This window comes from Phocoena phocoena, chromosome 1, assembly GCF_963924675.1.
Source record: "Phocoena phocoena chromosome 1, mPhoPho1.1, whole genome shotgun sequence".
NCBI classification, from domain to species: domain Eukaryota; kingdom Metazoa; phylum Chordata; class Mammalia; order Artiodactyla; family Phocoenidae; genus Phocoena; species Phocoena phocoena.
In genome coordinates, this window is record NC_089219.1 from 115437772 (window position 1) to 115455695 (window position 17924).

General features: G+C 43.8%; 1 non-coding gene across 1 annotated transcript; it reads right to left on the reverse strand.

Moving 5' to 3' along the window:
- Positions 1-1322: 1322 nt before the first annotated feature.
- Positions 1323-1396, reverse strand: TRNAR-UCU (transfer RNA arginine (anticodon UCU)). The gene has a single exon. It is a non-coding gene; the product is annotated as a tRNA-Arg (tRNA).
- Between the last annotated feature and the right edge of the window lie 16528 nt (positions 1397-17924).

Genomic DNA, 17924 nt, shown 5'->3' on the forward strand with positions numbered 1-17924 from the left:
TACCAAAGTAACTCAGGAAGGTAAAGCTGTGTTGGTTCTTACTGCAAGAATCCTAAGTCCCTTTAAAGTACCAGACTACTTCAAAAGAATTTCAGGAGTTTCAACTTGCTACAAACATGCGTGTGTCCTAAAGGCTTAAAAAGCATCAGTCTCCTTCCAGTGTCCTCCTGTCTGCCCTATCAATTCCCCACCTCTTGGCATGGTTTGGATTCTCCTCTCTCAGCCCGCCCCAGCTTCCTTAGAGCAGGAGTGCACGGCTGGCTGTGTCCTCTGGTCGCCCATCCAGAGGCCCGTGTGGGAGAGATGCTGACTCCCCAGCAGTCAGGAGGAGAGGTGTGTCTTCTCAGGTTTCCTGAGTTCACCTGAGGTAGAGGTCAGTTCCTGGCTTGGTTGGCTCCCTCTAGCTAATAGACTAGAGGCTGCAATATGAAAGGGAGAGAGCCGGACCAGCCCAAAGTAGAAAACCAATCTGACCGAGCTCCCAATCTTGCTGAATATGGCCCATTAGATGAGATAGGGAAAGAGAACAGAAGTGGATGCAGGGTGAGAGAGGTGGTGAGAAAAAGGCTTGTTGGAAACCAGGAATTATGAGAATAACATTCAGATACAAACTTCCAACTTTGTCCTGCAATCAGGAAAGGCTGCAAACTTTTCACGGTAAAGAGCATTTAAGACCTTGACTTTCTTGTACAAGTTTGTCTGCTGCTGGTAATTAGCATGCTGTTGTGTAGTTTATTCCACTGAGACAAAGAGCAATGATTACATCTCACCTTGTAGATGAGGAAGTGAGTGATGAACATTAGCACAAAAAGCCCACCCTTTGGAATACAAAAGTATAGCCAACAAAGACAGCACAAGAGATCATCCTCTGCATGACCCCAACCATCTCCTGACCCACCTTGGTCAAGGTGGTTGTCACCTTGGAGCACAACTGGACCTTTCCTCATCAGCATATGGGACGATCTGCCTTTTTGTTTTCTCGGAGGTAAAGGGATGGAACCATAGTGGTTCCAAAACCTATGGCCAGGCGTCTCCGTCCCTCTGTGCCAATGATTTTTCTATGAAGCAAAGGATTCAAAGGCTGTGTCAGTCAGGCTGAGCAGGGAGATGCAGCAGACATCTGAGCCTTCATTAGACAATGAAAATTAGTAAGGGAGGAACAGAGAAAGAACAAAGAGGGAGGAGACAGAAAAAGAGGGGAGGTCCAGGATTCCCAAGGAAAGGGGTTTCCTTTCTCTTCCCAGAGCCCCCAGGAAGGAATAAATATAATTACCGACCTAGCATGACAGCATACAAAATAAAAGAGGCACCTGCCAGGTGACCATCTCTGCCGGGACTCGAACCCGGAACCTCTGGATTAGAAGTCCAGCGCGCTCGTCCATTGCGCCACAGAGACCTCACCACACACACAGCATCAGCACCAGAACTGAAAAAGCACATACCTTCTGCATCACCGAGCCATCTCAGCATCCTGCTCTCTGAGCGGTGGGGGGACAGGGACAGCTGGAAAATCTGGAGTGGAGATCTACCAGCCGGCTCCATCAAAGCTTTTCTCAATACCGTGGGTCCTGGGGTCCTCAGAGGATTGGAGAAATGTGAAGGTGGTCATTCTCCCAGTCCCAGAATCTCTGATGGAGCAGGACAGAGCTACAGCCTTTGCTCTTCTTTCCTCTCCATCCCTAAGGGAGGATAGGGAGAATGCCTTTCTATTCTCATGCTAATTAAGCAGAGCACACCCAGCCCAGCGGAGAAAACCGAAGCCTTCTCTACCTCCACCCCTCTCCCTCGCTGTGGTTTCATCCCATTCCAGCTATTCTCAGACAGGGGCTGGGCAAAGCTGGGAGATTCAGGAAAACCCTCGATCCCTGAGACAAAGGAGCTGCCTCCGTAAAGAAACAGTGTGAACGGCAGCAGCGGCTAGCAGGGAAGCTGGGCTCTAGGAGACTGGTCCAGTTCTCAGCTTTGAGAGCTGTATCTGTCGAGTCTGGGGAAGAGGTAACGGGAGTCTGATATGATGTTCCTTTAGCATCTTCACTAGAATTAAGGATGGGAGTGGAGTCGAGCAGCAGTGAATGTGTGTGTATGTGTGTGTGAGAGAGAGAGAGAGAGAGAAAGTGAGAGAGAGAGAGAGAGAGAGAGAGGGAGGGAGGGCACACACAGGGAAGAGGGTGAGAGTGGCAGCTCTGTAATGAAATACAGATGGTCTTCAAGCAGCCCTCCACGAATACCTGCTTCCCTTCCCCCACCTTCCCCAGCTCCAAGTCTGCCTTTCTTTCCTCCCAGGACTGTCTCATTTAAAGAATGAGGATTTCTCAGCTGTCTGGGCTTGCTAGAGGTGTCCCAGGACAATCAAACTGAGCATCTCTCCACAACCATACATAAAGACCTCCATACCCAGCCCAGACCCAATAACACAGTTCCCATTTTTAAAAGCTTCCTAGAGAAGATAATGCCATAATCACTGTTTCCACTATGCCAGTCCTTCTGAAAGTCTAATCTAAGCCCTTCTTACCTCACCTTCAGCTCATTTTATCTTATTTGATTCCCAGATACATCAGGGGACAATGCATTGATCTAAAGACTTTGATTCAGTGTTCAGGACCGTACTCCCACTCAAAAGGTTGCAATAAGAGCAAAGCGCTGGCTCAGATTCCCCTCGTGCTCCCTCAGTGTGTTCTTCTTAGGGCCCACGGCTCTGGGCACTGCCAACTGACTCCGATTATAACTCCAGATCTAGGTGATGGCCAAGTGAAGAACAATATGACAATATGAACGGCTTCAATTAGAGGAATCTTTAAGGGCTCTTCTAACTCTCAGACTACATCCTAGTGCAATATCTCACACTTCCCTACCTGTTCCTATAGCCCCAACGATGGGATCTGGGAGAGAACGGACCAAGGTGATTCAGTCAGGCTGGGATGCCAGGAGAAGACTCTTAACACCTGGGGAAAAACAGCCACTCCAATCAAGCCTGCCTTCTGTCTAGGACCTAGAGATAGGAGCTCAGAAAAGTGAAACAGATTATGCATATTACAAACCTAAAGCAAGGAGGCTCATTATAGGCCGTTCTTAATACATTTACCCTAGACAACTCCTAGAACCTGACACATAGAACTCCATGCTGGCCAGAGACTGTATTACTTTGAGTGGCTGGTAGCAAGGTGCTAGTCAAGGAATTCACCAGGAGATCCGTGTGCCTGTAAAGGGAAGCTCAACCCTTAGGCCAGCCATGAACCCCTTGGGCACAAGGAATAGGAAAGCCTAGGTTCTCAGGGTACTTTGCACCAGGCTCTGTCCATGTTCTCTGAGACACGACACACATCCTTTGCTCTTCATAACGATATAGCCCTATACCCAAGAAATCTATCAGTCCCAAGTTCTGCCCAAAGCTTCACTACCCTAAGAGATCATGTGTTCTCCACAACCTGAATGAAGAGCCCCAGCTCTCCAACTCCCTCCAGGACCTTCATTCGCTGTTTGTAATGTTCTCATTTGGGGCTGGGGATACAATGATGAGAAATAATAATGACATGGTCCCACCCTCAAGGATCCTGTAGGCAAATTCTAATTTAGGAACTACTCTGAAAGACTTACAGGAAAAGATGGAATCAGTCTTATTACCCACCAAATAAGGTGTCAATTTTCCAAGTTCACACCAAGACCATAACTCTGGAAACAGAAAGGTCCAGCTTCAGTAGCAAGCTGTGCAACGTACTTGCTTCAAAACCCTGGGAAAATGACTTATCTTCTCTATCTTCCGTTTCCTCCTTATAAACTGAGGGCAACAAAAAAATGCTGTTGAGAAAGATGATCTGAGACTTCGTGGTACACGCCGTTGTCCCCTTCCTTCCTCTGTCCCATGAGTTATAATTCTTGACTATCTTGCCTGGATTGCCTCCTTCCTCTCAAATACCCTTCCTTTATTTTTCCTTCACCCTCCACAGCAATTTCTCCATTCTAGCAAAAAACCCAGCCCTCCTCAACAAGAGTCTTTCCAGGACCCCTTATACTTACAATCTATATCAATAAAAATACCCTTGCACTTTGTCCAAGGATTTTTATCAAATAAGGAATGTCCCTCTGACATCTGTTATTTCACTTTACATCCATAAATCAGATAAAGCTTCTTGATAAGTGTGAATACTGTCTCTCAACTAGGTTTCTAACTTAAAAATAAGAAGGGAAACAATCAAAGAAAGTGATAGTTTTTAAAGGGGCAGGAAAGATAAGGTTAAGCCATTCAAAATGATTAAAAAGAGAGTACATCTTTTTTCTTCTTTTAAACTAGGTAGGTCATTTGTGTTTATGTAAACCCTTAAGAAGATGAGTACGTTCTCCTTCCAAAAGAAATTTTGCACTGATTGAATTCTCCAAAGATCTGTGACTCAAGCATTACTCATGCTTCTAACTGAATTCCACCCTTTGACCCCACAGACACACTGGTGATGCTCATACATTATTTCATTCACAAAGTGTTGCTGGGATACATATGATAAATGCCAAAATAAATTCCCCCATTGGCCCGGAAACAAATACAATTAAATCCCACATCCTACTGTGGTCCTGCTGACAGCTTCCCTAAAGGTACTTATACCAACTAGTCCATGTTTTAAATACGAAGAGATATTAGATGGAGTAAGACAGTGTAATAGTCATTTGGATAGCACAGCCTTTAAACACCATACTTTCATCTTTCAGTCCCCACAATGTTCCAAACCTTATTCATTCACATATGTGGACACATCCTCCAGAAGTGGTTTCCATATACCATTTTCTAGTGTCCCTAATGACTAAAAGCTCCCTCTTACTTTTTCACCCCTACAAGTCAGCCCACCTCATTCCTCCTGTCAGCACCTCCCAGAGAGGTTGAGAAACGTGTTTTGCAAGGTCAGGCCTGTGGGGCTAGGCCCATTCTGCAGAAGTAACAGATGCTCAGCTCCTAACTCCCTACCCCTTAAAGAAGGGCAGCAGGGACATATCCATAAGGCTAGCAAAAGGCCTTGAGTTCTTTTCCAGATACTGCATCCTTTTGGAGCCTTGCTCCATGTCATTTGTCTATTCCTCTCATGCATTTTTCTAACCCATGATAATAAAGCATTTATGTTCCTAAAGCCTTCTATTTCCTTCCTTCTTCAGTCAAGGAGCTTGACAAGATTGCTTGTTCCATCCTCATCTTTTTCCTGTCATCTAAGCAGAAAGAAGTGAGTTAATCCAGATAATAATTGAGCCTGAGATCAAGCCAAAGGAGGACAAATACTGAGCAAATTTTGCTTTAATCATCGCATCCAACTTTCAGAAACCATTCCGGGTCTAGCCCAGTCCCATTGGGTTACCCAGCCCTCTCAAGCTTCCCCAAAGGTAGACCTAGAACCAACCTATCTTGACAATGGGCTGGACTTCCAATGACTAGTCAAGGTCACAATGGAGTCCACACAGGGTCAACCTCCTACGGGAGTCTAAATAATGCCAAAGAATCTGGAGATAGAATATCCCTTTCCTGGTTGCCTCTATCTCCCATCTTTCTCAACCTTCTCTAGGAAACTGTCTACAAAGTTCAAGAGGGCATGTCTCCGAGGATATGAATTCTCTGTTTGGTCAAAAAAGATGAGGCAGCTAGCAGTGTCTAACAAAAGAAGAGGAAGTGAGTCGATATGTCCCACCAGATCTTTCTGGGAATTTGTTGGAAAATGTTCCCCCCAAAATGAATTAATTTCTGGTGTTTCCTCTCTAGTTCAACACCTTTTCTTCTTTTTAAAATCCAGGGTCTCGTAGACATAAAGAATGGACTTGAGGACACAGGGAGGGGGAAGGGTAAGCTGGGACGAAGTGGGAGAGTAGTATGAACATATATACACTACCAAATGTAAAATAGCTAGCTAGTGGGAAGCAGCCACATAGGACAGGGAGATCAGCTCGGTGTTTTGTGACCACCTAGAGGATAGGGAGGGTGGGAGGGAGACGCAAGAGGGAGGAGATATGGGGATATATGTATATGTATGGCTGATTCACTTTGCTATACAGCAGAAACTAACACACCACTGTAAAGCAGTTATACTCCAATAAAGATGTTAAAAAAGTTTTTTTTTTAATTTAATAAAGTAAAATCCAGTGTCTCTATGCCTCCGTTGCTAACCCCAAGCCATCCCTTTCTTGTGTGTTCAGTACTAACTCCCCCGTTGTGTTTTCTTACAGTTTCTTCTCATCATCTCCATCAATTTCTCCTTCTTCCTCAGGGTACATCAACCTTAGTCATTTCCTGATTTAAAATGTCCCTTCCCCTTCTGCCCACACCACTCCTCAGTCATGTTCATTTCACTTCGACCGACATTCTGCAGTTGACATTCCCTAATCCTTTCCCACCCAGTCCCTATGCCTTGCAAGGCTCAATTTCTTGGCCATTTTCCTACCTGTTCTCATCTGCACTTGGATTCATCTATTCTAAGGACTATTGCCCAAACTCACTGTGCCTGGTCTCTCCCAGATTCAGCCCACTGCTCCTCTCTGTCTCTGTCCCCGTAGCCACCATCCTGAAGACTTTCTGAGTTTCGCAGGCCCCCAAGCTCCTCGACCCTCACCCTCAATCATAATACTCTGTCACTTGGCTCCAGAGTCTTGGTATTGTCTTTCCTTCATCCTCAGGCTTTTTCTTTCCTCTAGATTTCATTCCCCAGATCTCTTTATTTCCCTCCCATCTTTTCAGCCCAGATCTCTTCTCCTTCTTAAATCTTCAGTCTATAGTACCTGTTCTGAATCTCCTCTTACCCAGTCCATACGGTGCCAGATTTCTGAGGGATGTCCAGAATGACTTGCTGGTCCTTCCCTTCTTCACCATGTTCACCTCCAGACATCCTGGAATCTTCCAGTCTCTACAACACACCTGTGTCTCTTTTACTTCTTTGCCTGGGACTCCGTGCACCACTGGCTTTAAAACTGAGAGACCCTGAATAAGGGCCCTGCTAATCCCCACAGCATTGAGTTACCAGAGGGATGGGCTGGCAACCAGGATCCTTAATCTTCACAGTGACCATGGGGCCCTTGGTCCTTAAAGGGGCAGATGCTCTAGGACAGAGGCTGAAGAATTAGAAGATGGATCCTTAAAAGGCCAATTATTCTGTAGTCATTGGCCAAGGGATTCAAGTACCTTGGATTTGCCTAATACTAGGAGTAAACTGAGCTTCCTTTCTCTTTCGCCTACCTCAGCTCCACTTCCCTTTCAGCCTGGAAGGAACCTTGAGGTGAACACAATAAAGCGGGCTCCACAATGGCCAGACAAAAAAGGTATTCATCTTTTACAATGCATCGGTTTAATTAAACAAAAAAATACAACCATGAAAGTTTCGATCCCAGGAACTAAACTTGTTCTTACATAAGGACCTTCTGTTTGACAAACCATAGCAACATCTATATACAGTTTATCCTTACACAGCAGTTCATCACTGCCTACAGAGGATTGGGCCTTCTAAAGTCTGTCCTAAAGAGTGTTCAGTCCCCACAATGAAAACAAGGTTAAGGGAAAGCATTTTACCTTGAGTAAGCCAGTTAATCTCCTTCAGGATCAGCTTCTCCTCCTTTAAAAGGTGGTAGCTGAATTTTCAAGGTCCTTCCTCATGCTACCTGTCTACGATTCTAAGAAACATTATTAACAGTAGTCATAATGATGATAAAAGGTTTTGGAATTCTTTATCTCATTTTATCATCAGAACAGACCCTAGATTGTGGAAAAAGTAATTATCGTTATCCTCCTTTTACAAAGAAAAACTTTGATCAAAGACATTAAGTGGCTTGGGACTTCCCTGGTGGCGCAGTGGTTAAGAATCCGCCTGCCAACGCAGAGGACAAGGGCTCGAGCCCTGGTTCAGGAAGATCCCACATGCCATGGAGCAACTAAGCCCGTGCACTGCAACTACTGAGCCTGCGTGCCACAGCTACTGAAGCCAGTGTGCCTAGAGCCCGTGCTCCGCAAAAGAAGCCACCACAGTGAGAAGCCTGTGCACTGCAACGAAGCATAGCCCCACACACAGCAACAAAGACCCAATGCAGCCAAAAATAAATAACACAACTTTTTAAAACAAAAAGACATTAAGTGGCTTGCCCAAAGTCACTCAGCTCAGAAGCGGTGGGGCAGAAGAGCCATCGGTGCCGTGTTCTGACTTCTGCCACCGCTCCAGCCAGCTGTCCACAGAAGAGATCTGCTGATAGGCATGGGCTGCCCGTAAGATTTGTCCCAGGAAGTGAGATTCTGAGACCTTTCCCCGCCTTTGCATACACAGGGTGGTGGCCCAGGGAAGGACAGAAGGGCCAGGCAGGTCTGGAAAGAGCCACAGGGCGGAGGAAGAGGCTATGGTGCTTAGAAGACAGACAGCAGCATTGGGTAAGGCAGCTCTCTACGGGCTCCCCTTTAGTGGCTCACTCCCCTTTCAGTTACTTTAAGTGAAAACACAGGAAACATTTATCTGATATCCAGATAAATAAAATAACCTGCCCAAGATCAGTCAACTAGTCATTCACAAAGCTGGCACTCAATTCCAGGCTTCCTGACTCCTACTTTAGTGCAAAAATGTAGGAGTCAGAAAACATCAAACACCTTTTAATGAAATACATCAAATAACAGGTAAGCGAGAAAAGCATTTTAACAGATTCAATCCTTAGATCAAATACAGCGCTCATTCATCTCATACAGATACATTTTTTAAAAATATTTTTCCTTGTGCTGAGAACTCTCAGGATTTGCTCTCTTAACAACTTTCTTAGATAACACACAGCAGTGATAAACTTCAGTGCCCTTTTTATTCTATCATAGTGTCACCGATTCACTCTTGAATCTTCAATGTCGTCCCTATGCAGCGCGTGTGGGGAAGGGGAGGGAAGACCAACATGCTTAGTATTCCGTCTTAACTGATAAATTAAAACATCAAAAGTATTGAATAAACTCTTCCCAGAATCACTGAAGGCTCAAAATAGAAAAAGAGTTTAAAATAATTGTCTCCATTTTTAACCTTATGCATCAGTTCAATTTTTACCACGTGCTCTTATGACACTAATAATTTTTTTTAAAAACTGATTTGAAGATTAAATTGACAATGCTAAGTGGGTGCACGCTTGCTCTTTATTTTCTATATTTCTGTAGTCTGTAATTTTTGTCAACCCTCTCCATCCGTAATTACATAGATTAGTAAACTCATGACCATAGAAATTAAATTACTTACCCAAAATTACAAAAATAGACTAACCATAATGGTCTAATTGGAAAACTACAGACTTTGAAGTCGGGATTGACCAAGGTTTGAATCTCAGTTCTGCAACTTACTATGGGATGATGGGCACCGAAGGGCACCTAAATGTACCTCTCTGAGGTTTGCATTACTCATTTGAGTTTTTAAATGCACACAAGTAATAATGCCATGTAAGGTCATTATAAGGAATACATGAGATAAAGGATGAGAAAATCCTTAGTAGACTAGTGCCAGGTAGTCTCCATTTTTACAGAGAAGAGCTTATACCCAGGGTTTTTCCCTTATCCCCGACCCATGCCACGATTGACTTCAACGTAGCTAATGCGAAAATGTTCTCACTAGAGTCACTAATGGCTCCCTAATCGCCAAATTCAATAGTCTCACTTCACCTTTCTGCAGCATTTCACGCTAGGGACCACACCACTGTTCTCGAAAATGTTCACTCCTCTGGTTTCTATGACACACGCTACTCTCTTCTAATTTGCCTCCTACTTCTTGCCCACCACCCCTTTTCAGTCTGCTTCACTAGCCCCTCCTCTTCCTTCTTAAATATCGGTGTTCCACAGAGTAGCGTTTATCAGAGTGCCAGTCAGAATGTTAGCTGCGTTTTCATATTATTAAATAGAAGAGAAAAGAAATGATGGGACAGGAAGAGACAGGACAAAATAAAAAAGAAAATATCAGAGGGCATCACCTTCTAATAAGACCATGTACTGGTTCATAAAATTTTGTTTTAGTTACATGTACATGGATTTGTGTGGGCTTGTATGTTCTGGGGCACAATAAAAATTAACTTTTTCTGTGAGCTGTGGTCAAAAATACTCTCCCAAAGTGTGCCTTGCTCTCTTCTCATATTTTCACCCTGAATGATCTTAAATAGCACCATACCACATACTACCAACTACGAGCTAAAAATTCCCATACCCATATCTTAAGGCCAGACATCTCACCTGAAAGCCAGATCGGTGTATTTGGCTGCCTTGAAACAGCCATCCGTATGTGACTCACAGGCATCTCAACTGTAAAATGTACAATTCTGAACTTACAGTTGCCCATAAATCTCCTGCTCTTCATAATCCACCAATCTAGCTAATGTTAGTGCCATCCACCTACTCATCTATTCATTTATTGATTTCGCAAACCCACAAACATGTACTATATACCAAGAAAGTGCTAAGCATTTGTGACACAGAGATCATGAAGATACCACACCTGCCCTGGGTAGAGCCACAGTCAGAAACAAAATAAACAGAATCATAAAACAAAAAAGTTGCCCAGGGCTTCCCTGGTGGGGCAGGGGTTGAGAGTCCGCCTGCCGATGCAGGGGACACAGGCTCGTGCCCCGGTCCCGGAGGATCCCACGTGCCGCGGAGCGGCTGGGCCCGTGAGCCATGGCCGCTGAGCCTGCGCGTCCGGAGCCTGTGCTCCACAACCGGAGAGGCCACAACGGTGAGAGGCCCGCGTACCGCAAAAAAAAAAAAAAAAATAAAGTTGCCCAACTGTAGAAGTAGGTCCAGCGTCCTACAATATCAAAGAATGTGGGCAAACTAATCCAGGCTGCAGAACCTGAGAAAGTTTTCTAGAGCTGCAGACCTAACCTGAGGTTTAAAGTAAGAACAGTTGTGAATCTGAGCCAAAGAGGTTAGAGTGGGAAGAGTGCGTGCATATGCGTGTGCGTGCGTGTGCGTGTGTGTGTATGTGGGTGTTGGGGAAACAGAGAAAGAAAGGCATTCTAAGGAGAGGGGACAGCACAAGCAATGATATGGCTCTGTGTAAGATGCTACAAGAAATGAGGGGTTGCTTAAATCCAAAGTCTCAGGCAGGGAGTTACAAAGAACGTGGCCAGAAAGACCACATCCTGGAGACATTCATATGTCATGTTAAAGGCCTTCGATTTTCATCCTGCAGCAAATGCAGAGGCAGTGACGGACAAGTTCTAAGTGAGGGAGAACTATGATTTGACTTGCATTTAAGATAGATCATTCGGGATACGGCATGGTGGATAATTTCAAGAGGTCACAGTGAGGAGGCTTTGGCAGTCATCAAGGTAAGTTATGATGGAGATCTGGACCCCAGTAATAGAAGAGATTACACAACAGTAAATTGACAGGAGAAGACTGGTTTGCCATAAAGAGTACTGAGGAGAAAGAACTGGTCATCCATTCACTTAAGCTGGAAACATGGAGACTGTCAAGGCTCCTTCCCTCACCTTTATCCTCCAAATTTAATCAGCTACTGAGTTCTAGCAATTCTGCCTCTTCTCTAGCTCTCAAATCTATCCCTCACTTTCCATTCTCATCGCTTTTAGTTCATCCTTTGTAACCAGGGCAATTTAAAAATTTTAATAACCCATCTCTTGTCTACCTGCAACCCTCCCTGTGCCCCTTCTACCCATCTGCCATACCACCACCAAGAGCAATTGTGATTTTTCTGGAAGGCGAAACCCCTCAGTGTTTCTCCATGGCCTAGAGAAGAGCCTAAAGGCCATTTATGATCTGATCTCTCCTCCCCTTTTCAATGTATTTACTAATATTCCCCACCCCTACCCTCATGTTGTGCCATGCCAAAGTACTTACAGTTCCCTAAAATAGAAACAACATAAACCAGAGTGAAAAACCTGTTCCAATCCCATGCTAACATGCTTTGGGATGCAATGCTTCCTCTTTCTGGAAGGCCCTTCCCTTCTCCCCACCCTCACCTCTGCCTGGAGAACTGCTCCTCCTGCTTGAAGATTCAACTCCATCACCTCGTTTTCTATCATATCTTCCCTGACCTCCCCCATAGCCCTAAGCAGACTGGATCACACCCATCTTCACACAACCCTGTGCAGATGGCTACTGGAGCACCAGGCACACTGTACTGCAATCAATTTTGTGCAGGTCTCTCTCCCACCAGATGGTGAGCAACTGAGTTCCTTCTACTTCGTCAGTCCAGCGGTGTCTGGCACATGGGAGTTGCTCAACATATGTTTGCTGGGTAAAAAAAAAAAAAAAAAAGCATAGACAAACAAACTGACTAGAACTGGTCTCTGTCCCACCCCCCAGCCGCCCAGAAATTATCCCATAATACTACTATAATTTTTTTTATAATGGAAATATTAGATGGAAACCCTTAAAATGAGTCCTAAGAACTGGAGACTTTTTCTGCTGTTCTACCTCAAAGCGGTAGTTGGAACTTTCTCCAGAGCTCCAGTTTTTATATCCAGTCTACTGAATATTTATTAGATGGGTTTCCAGAAGCTTAAATAACATAGTTTATACAAAACTAACCTCCCTCCATCCCAAAACACTACATCCCGCAGAAAGATTCTCCTGCCTCCACTGTTTCTTTCCAGGGTTCAGCATTTTCCAAGTCAATCACTCAAACCCGCAAGCTGAGAGCGGCCCCTGCCTTCTCCCTCTCGGCCTTTCCATCACCAACACCAAACACAGAGCCTCCTTTCCGTTTCCAGCGCCATCAGCCTAGCTCAGGACTGTGACTTTGCTCTTGGATTTCTATAATCATCTTTGGACAACCTCTTTAAAATAAGCTTTTAAAATTATCTTAAATCTGAAAATCTCACTCCCACCCCCAAAATAATAATTTTCCAAGTTTAATATGTGTCTGAATAATAGGATCACTCATCAAGTATGTCCTATGTGCCAGGCACTATTCAAAGCACTTTAAATAGATTAATTTATTTAAGCCTCACATCACACAACCCGAGGACACATGTACTCTTATTATCTCTATTTTCCATCCAAGGAGAATAAAATATTGAGAGGTTAAGCATCTTGCCCGAGGTGACACAGCCAGCAAGTAGCTATTCATTTACTAAAACACATTTTCACATATGTTATATGTGAAATATAACATATGCAAAAATATCGTTTTAGTCCTTTCTCTTGTTTTACACAAAAGGGATAACAGTATGTGTGTTTTCTTTGTATTTGCTCTTAACAATACATCCTGGTTATCTTTCCATGTTGGTACGTATAAATTCACCTCATTCTTTGTTATATGTTATTACAAAGTATGGCTACAGCATAATTTATTTGACCAATTCACTGTTGATGGATATTCAGGTTGTTTTCCATTTTTCACTACTGTAAACAATGACGTGATTCCTATGTACATAAATCACGGCACTTATGTGAATAGATTTATAGCACAGATTGGTGGAAATAGCACTGCTGGTATTTCCATTTTTAATTTTGATACATTCTGCCAAAATATCTCCAAAAAAAACTGCACCGATTTACATTCTCACTAACAATATATAAAGGTGCCCGTTCTTCCAAACGCTTGGCAAGTTGGATATTATCCATCATTTTAATTTTTAACAATCTAGGGTCTCTTTGTTGCTTTAACTTGCATTTCTCAAAATTCACATGCAGTAGACCATCTTTTCAGATGTTTATTGGACAGCTATACTTGTTCTGAAAATCCCTACACATGCCCTTTGTCCAATTTTCTATTGAATTGTTTGTCTTTTACGTGTGTTTATTAAATATTCTACATATTATCAATTTAATACTTTGTTATATATGTTGTAAATAAAATTATCCCAATCTGTTACTTACTTTTAAATTTTGCCTACCGTGTCTACAATTATATCAATTTTCAAAAATCTTGCAGTAACCTACTGTATAGCACAAGGAACTCTCCTCAATATTCTGTAATAACCTAAATGGGAAAAGAATTTGAAAAAGAATAGATATATGTATATATATATAACTGAATCACTTTGGTTATTCAATCACATAACATTCTGCTACAAAAATTTTTCCCACTGACATTGGGCTAAAGATAAAACTTTTCAGTGTCTGGTTTTCATGTCCTACCTTCTCAAATTTGGTTTAAAGCCACCTCACCAAATTTATTTCCCTTTATTCTTATCCACAAAGTTTTTCAAACAAACTAGTGTACTTGACTGTAACCTAAATAATCCTTCATTACCTTTGCTAGGCATGCTTTGCAATTAGGAGAGAACGAAAGCAGATACATCCTTTGTCTACACGTCTTTAGTCTGAAGCACTGGCATTGTGGGTCTATCCAAGGTCCATCACTACCCTTTGGCAAGGCAAGAATGGGTGTATTTTCTCTTATTAACTTAAAAAGCTCTGACGTTGAGGGTAAAAAAGAGGGGATTTCTATGATTAAATAACCTATGGCAACATACCACTCTTTCAGCATTCCTAGGCCAGAGAACTTGGTGTTAAACAAGGCAACAGATAATGGGATCTGAAACTTGAAGAAGCCTTACTGGCATCCAAACTCATAACATTCAGGATACATTTCTTACAGAATCTCTGACTGATGAGGTGAATATTAGAAAGGAATCAGGAGAGGTTAGAAGAACTGAGATCTTGAAGAGAAAAGACTGAAGAGGAAAGACTGAAGTTAACCTGAAAAATGCTGTGTGTACGTGTTCAAAACTCAGAGGAGTTGGGAGCCAGTTCAGCTGAGAAGCTGAGAAGAGGCTGCATTACAGCAAAGCAACCACAGCGAGGGAGCAGAGGACCAGGAATGGTGAGGGGTCATGGTGGCCACACGAGGGTAGCAGAGAGCAGGCTAAACAGAAACGCTCTGGGTAAGAGTGAACAAGTTATTGGAACCGAACATCTAGACCCAAGAAGTACTTTCTATTCAGACAATGAGCACAGAGAAAAATTGTATGGTACACACAGGCAGAACAGAGAAACATCCCTCACACATCTGCTCTAAGGTGAAGGGGCACAGAGAAAGGTAACTAACATGGATTGAGTTCTTAGCTAGGAGTTTTGCAGACACGTCTTCATTTAATCTTCACAACAAGGTGGAAAATAATAATGTGGAATAGTCAACAAGTGAAAAGACTGATCTCAAATAAAAGAAGTGGCATGGTTGGTATTTAAGCCCCGGACAGTCCAACTTCAAAAGCCATCCTTTGTCCTGCACTGTTTCTACAAGGAGTCAGGAATAGCTCCTTGCAGCTGGACCCTAGAGCCTGTTTAACTTCCTTAGAGCTGGACACGTAGCCTTTCCTGGCCTCCTTCGTCCACACCAGCACTAGCCAGGACTCCATGTGACTGTAGAAAGAACACCCTAATGTACCTGCCTTGGCGTCTGGCTTCATTCTGCACAAGAAGAGCAGCAGCGATGGTCAGCCTGACAGGTGGTAAGAGGCAGTGGGGACAGTAGTCCACAAGGAAGCCCTGGGACTGGACTCTGGTGGCGAATCTCATCAAGTGTCACCTGGCAACGGAATACTACTCGAGTGGTAGCAAGCTCTGGAATTTTAGGGCTTAAAAAGGTCTTAGGACCAACATGGACCACAAGTGATCATGAGTTAGCCAAGAAGACAGATTCAAAATCAAGGATAGCAGAAAAATATACAAGAGAGCCTGGAATAGTATCTTCATGTCCAACTCGTAACCATCAGCCATGGCCTTACCTACTGGGACTTGTTCTGAACTCAACTATCTAAGAGAAATCAGAGAAGACGTTCTGAAATGAGAAAGGAAATGGCAGAAGGTTAAGAATTAGGACACTCCACCTGATATATAGGAGGTTGAGGGGCAATTTAATAACAGTCTTGAAGGCTCTAGAGGGACATTACACAGATGCTAGGAAAGAGAAAGAAATGTCTTCTTTCGTGAACCAGAGGGAAAAGCCTTAAATGACAGTGGGAGGTTCTTGATTGTAAAATCAACGTGCAGAATCAAAGAATGTGGACACTCTTCTCCAAATGTGATGGATAGAGTTCTCTTTCATGCATTCATTCAAACAACACTTAATAAGCACCGATTATGTGCCAAGCATTCTTATGTGCAATATCCCTTCTGTTTCTGACAACACAACTTGACAGAAAAATTGACAGGGTTTCTTTCCTCGTGAAGTTTACATCTACTGGGAGAAGGAGTACAGACAACAAATAAACCAAAGATAAATTATTAAGAAGATAGCAGAAAATGCTAACTGATTACAAGGGAATGAGAAGGCTTCTCTGAGGAGGCGATATTTTAAGCTGAGATGTGTGAGCAAGGCCAGTTTTGCATAGAGCAGAGAGGGAAGATTCCAGATCAGGAAGGCCAGCCAGTGCAAAGGATTAGGGTGGGCACGAGCTTGGTGTGTGAGAGATACAAAAGGAAGAATAGTGTGGGAGGGGTAGTGTGGCCAAAAAGTAACATGAGGTCAGAGGCACAGGCAAGGGCCAGATTGCATAGGGTTTTATAAACAAGGTTAGCAATCGCTGGAGAGGAAGAGTCAAGGAAATTATGTGTCGAAAGACTCAGTTATATTTTTCGGTTTTAAAACTTAACACAAAAGACTATTTACAGACACAGCTCTCTCAGGAGTCAGTCAGCCCCTTATGAGGAGACACAAGCTGTGGTGTGTTGCTTCTCAGGAATGTCAGGACCTAGGCATCATTCGGAAGCACTTATTAACAGTGAGGTCAGGAATCTTCATTATTACCCTATGGAACAAGAATCTCCTGGGTACCTGTATTATTTTTAACCAGTGCCCCCATATAATTCCTATGATCAGGAACAGATGGATATACCGGGTTTCTGGATGACCAAGGACTCCACCAGTTAATGTGTGACTTGTAGGAAGTTACCACATCTCCTGAGCCTCATCTTCTTCATCTGTAAACTGGGAATAATAATACCGACAAGACACAGGGCCATGTGTGAAGGCTGAATGATATAGCATGAGCAAAGCGCCAAGCACATAGTAAGCACTCCATGAATGCTGAAGGAATAAATACATGTGTGAATATGTGTCACCCTCCAGGAACCACAAGGAATTGGTTCCAGGACCCCACCCTCACCCCCAGGATACCAAATCTGCAGATGCTCGAGTCCCTTACACTTGGCGCTCTGTATCGTCAGGTCCCACATCCTCCAACAAAGAGGGCTGACTACATGTATTGAAAAAAATCCACGTGTAAGTGGACCAGTGCAGTTCAAACTCGTGTTGTTCAAGGGTCAACTGTATATGAACCCCACGCATGAATGAAAAGCTAAATATATACATTCAATTCATTCTTTGCAATCCTGTTTCGCGTCTGCAGTACTCCTTACCACCAGCAGAGAGCCCAGGCTCTCAGAGAGAATGGAGGTGAGATCCTGGACCAGAAACCAACATCCGCCCTCTGCCTCCTGCCTAGCCTTTCCTCTTCCCTGTCGTTCAACTGGCTTAGCTATTCTGACTCATCGCCACCTCTACCCCTTCCCACTGCTACCCTCCCCTAAAACAGAAAAGAGCACGCTCAGCTTTCCTCCCACTCCAGCCTGCCCTGGAGATGACCCCAGCTCCTTGCCAGGGAGATGGTCTAAGTAACAGGTGCCCCTGAATGCAGGCTGTTTCTGCCAGGAACTGCCTAAGGAGACCAACCTCATCTGAGTTTGTCTGGAACTCTTCCAATTTTAACACTGAAAGTCCTGGCAAGTGCCTCTGGCAAGCAGGGACAGTTGGTCATGGTACCTAACTCCTTTCTCTATACAACTTTACATTGCTGTGCACCACTGTTTGGGTCTGTATATGCTCCACAGCACTGTCTACACTATATATTGATGTCTGGGTCCTACAACAGTATCCTGGGGTTATCTTCACCCTACCCATAGGATCAGACAAGACCACACTCGGTGGGTCCTATTCAATGTCATGGAACTGGATTTGTGGTCCCCAGAAGGGTCAGGCTTCTGAATCAAATGATGTGCCTCC